The sequence below is a fragment of the Bison bison genome, unplaced genomic scaffold (assembly GCF_000754665.1).
Source record: "Bison bison bison isolate TAMUID 2011002044 unplaced genomic scaffold, Bison_UMD1.0 scf7180017859439, whole genome shotgun sequence".
NCBI lineage: Eukaryota > Metazoa > Chordata > Mammalia > Artiodactyla > Bovidae > Bison > Bison bison.
The window spans coordinates 8,524-12,546 of NW_011490011.1; the positions used below are offsets into that span (position 1 = coordinate 8,524).

The 4,023-nt window shown below is 45.7% G+C and overlaps 1 pseudogene; it reads left to right on the plus strand.

Annotated features, from left to right (window-relative positions):
* LOC104981894 overlaps nt 1–3,184 on the plus strand; it is a 9,456-nt pseudogene extending 6,272 nt beyond the window's left edge.
* The last annotated feature ends 839 nt before the right edge of the window (nt 3,185–4,023 follow it).

The following is a 4,023-nucleotide window of genomic DNA, read 5'->3' on the forward strand; positions in this document are numbered from 1 at the left end:
TAACCCTGTATGCAAGACAGCAAAAGAGACACAGAGGTATAGAACAGTCTTTTGGACTCTGTGGGAGAGGGAGAGGGAGAGTGTGGGATGATTTGGGAGAATGGCATTGAAACATGTATAATATATAAGAAACAAATCGCCAGTCCAGGTTCGATGCAGGATGCAGGATGCTTGGGGCTGGTGCACTGGGATGACCCAGAGGGATGGTACGGGGAGGGAGGTGGGAGGGGGGTTCAGGATGTGGAGCACGTGTACACCCGTGGCGGGTTCATGTTGATGTATGGCAAAACCAATACAATGTTGTAAAGTAATTAACCTCCAAATAAAATAAATAAATTTAAATTAAAAAAAAAAAAGACCAGAAAGAAAGATCTGTGATATTAGAGACAGGAAGGCAAGAGAGAGGCCATTATTTCCCTTTCTTGGCATTACTGACAATTTGGGCTGGATCGTTCATAGTTGTAGAGGTGTGCATTTCAGGTTTAAAAAAAATCATTGTTGGATGTTGGGTAGCATCTCTGACATTTACTCACTAGATATCAGTGACATCCACCCACACTGTGAAAATCAGGATTCCTCAAGACATTGCCAAATGTCCCTTGGGGGGATGAAATCATTCCTAGCTGAGATTCACTTACTTAGATCTATTGGTTTCTTCTAGGTACGGAGACCAAAGATGTGTTTTCAAATGAGAGGAATTGGTTGGATAACATCACCGACTCAATGAACATGAGTTTGGGTAGGCTCCAGGAGTTGGTGATAGACAAGGAGGCCTGGTGTGCTGCAGTTCATGGGGTCACAAAGAGTCGGACACGACTGAGCAGCTGAACTGAACATCACATAAAATTAAACATTTTCCCCAGTTTTACTGGGATACAAAAACAACACTGTCCAAATTTAAGGAGTACCCATGATTTAGTTGATGTATATGTTGTGAGATTATTGTCAGAGTAAGACATTAACCATCTTACAGTGTGTGACTCAGTGGGACTTAATACATTCACAATGGTGTGTAACCATTACCTCTGTCTAGTTTCAAACATGGTCATCACCCCAAAAGGAAACCCCGCACCCACTGAGCAGACACTGTCTGTCCATTGGCCATACCCCCACAACCCTCAGCCCCTGGCAACCACTGGTCTGCCTTCTGTGTCTATGGATTTAGTTATTTTGGGTGTCTCATATTCCATCTTTCCCACAGGAGTACTGGTTCTGAGAGCTTGTGAGTCGACCCTGCTTTACAAAGTGTTCACAGACATCAACATTTTGCTTCTCAGTTTCCTCATCCTCTCTGGCTTCATTAAGGGAGACCTACACATCTAGAAGCCCACAGGATAGGACTACAAATGGAACACATCTGAATCCACAGACACCTCAGTTAGGAGGGTTCTCTTGGCCATTGTAATGCCTGTGCGGTATGGTGCAGAGCTGGGAACATGGTGGGGACTAAAGACACCTGGGCTGATGGATCCTGGTGTCAGGGGTCTTGGAGCCCAGGACTTGTGGTATTAAGGGAGGAGTCCAATAGAGATGGCTGAACTCACCTCACCCACATTCTTCTTCATTCCTTCTCTCACCATAGGTTGGATGATCTTGGTTCTGAAGGGTTTGTGCCCTTTGGTTTTGATGGGATTCTTCAAGGAGCAGCAATGTCTTTATATGCGTTTCTTGGTTTTGATTCCATTGCCACTAGAGGTAACATGGTCATGGTGTGTCTTATCAGGGATTTGGGCACAGTTTTGGCTGCCCTTGGGCTTAGGGGTTGGGAGAAGGTTAGCTAGCTTTTGGACAAAGAAGAGGAAATTTGACTTTGTGATTTCACCTCAGTATGTTTTCCTGACCCAATACTTCCTCCCACCTCACAGTGGGGGAAGCCCTGAATCCTCAGCATTCTATCCCCTTCAGCATCATGATAATGATCTTCATCTGCTTTTTGGCTTATTTTGGTGTCTGGGCAGCACTCACCCTCATGGAGCCCTAATACCAGATTCATCCTGAGAGTCCCTTTCCTCAGGCTTTTCTCCATGTTGGCTGGGGCCCTGCCAGATGTTTTGTGGCTGTTGGTACCCTCTGTGCTCTTACATCCAAGTCAGTGTCATGGTTTTCTCTCCATCAACTGTCAGATGCTGAGGTATCCCAGCCCTTGAGATTGAGAGACAAGAAAGAAGGACACCTTACCCCATGTGGGAGTGTGTGTCTTTTTTCAGTAGAGGAGACTTGTAGCTATGATGGCCTTTCCTGATGTGGGCAGCCTGGGGAGGAGTGTGACCCAAGATCCTGACATCTTTGTCTTCTGGGTCCAGACTGTTCTCCTCCACCTTGACCCTTGCAGTTCTCCTGCTGATCATCCTGAGCCTGATCCTGGCCCAGTGGCCCAGCCAGGTGTTCTCTGGAGACCCCATGCTCACAACAGTGGCTGTGCTGCTGCTGCTGCTCATCATTGGGGTCACGGCCATCATCTGGAGGCAGCCCCAGGACCCCTCTCCTCTTTATTTTAAGGTAAGTGACCTTATGTGCCCAAAATATCCACCTTGAGTGAAGAAGGTCTGTGTGTTTTTAGGTTTAAACATTCTTTGCTGGACCAGGGAAGAAGAGGAGTTACTAAAACCAATGGATGCACCCCTGATCTACACTCAGTGCTTTATATATCCAACCTCAGTAGGCACTGAAGGCAGAGCCTAAATAGAATGAAAGTCTTCCCACCCACGTAGGGTAAGGTCTCCCTCTCAGACATCTGCAGTGTGCTCAGGGATGAAATGACTTTGCCCACAGGTCCCTGCTTTGCCTGTCCTCCCACTGGTGAGCATCTTTGTGAATATTTACTTGATGATGCTGATGACTCCTAGGACCTGGACCCTATTTGGTATCTGGACAGCCATTGGTAAGAGGCTTCCTTGGAAAATAAGACCACCTGAATGATTGAAAAAAAAAAAAACATCACCCTACTACCTCTCCCCTAAACTGTGTGAGACACCATAATAGGAGTTCTATTGGCCATTTATAAGTGGGAAGAGGACCTACTTTCCCTTCTCATCATCTCATTTCCCTACTAGGATCTGTCATATACTTTGGATATGGGATCCGACACAGCTTGGAGGAGACCAATTAGCAACAACCACCAGCCTCCACCTCCCAGACTTGACAAAAACATCTGGTGCTGAATCATCTTAACCACAGGACATAGATGCTCTGTGGCATTCCTCCAAGCACTGGAGGGTCTGCTGGTTCAAGGACACTCTGAGCCTCTATGGAGTGTGAATGTGGGGTGCATTTATAGCCATGAATTTTTTGCCAGTGGACAAAGTGACTTTGAAAGAGAAAGTCGCTGAGTCATGTCCAACTCTTTGCAACCCCATGGCATGGACTATATAGTTCATGGAATTATCAAGGCCAGAATACTGGAGTGGGTAGCCTTTCTCTTCTCCAGGAGATCTTCCAAACCAAGGAATCAAATGGAGGTCTCCTGCATTGCAGGTGGATTGACCATGAAGCCTCCTCTTGGTAATTTTCCATCCACTCACTCACCTTTACTCTGCTGTTGGCTATGACTCCCTGATTTTGAGCCCAATCTCAATCCCCATAGGGCTTCCCTTGTGGCTCAGCTGGAAAAGAATATGCCTGCAATGCAGACTGGATTCAATCCCTGGGTTGGAAGATCCCCTGGAGAAAAGAAAGGCTACCCATCCCAGTATTCTGGCCTGGATAATTCCGTGGACTGACTTTAATGTTGTGCCTTTTTTTTTTTTTTTTTGGCCACAGCGAATGGCTTTTGGGAACTTAGTTCACCAACCAGAGAATGAACCCCAAGGCCACAACAATGAAATCTCCAAGTCCTAACTACTGGACCTCTAGGGAACTCCTAATGTTGTCCAATTTTTATGTAAACTTTCAAAAATATAGTATGTATACAGAAAAGTGCATGCTTCATAAGTGTGCAGTAAGATAAGTTTTCACCAAGAAAGTACCACAATGTAATCAGCAACCAGAGAAAGAAGTAAAGATATTAACCTGCACATTGGAAAA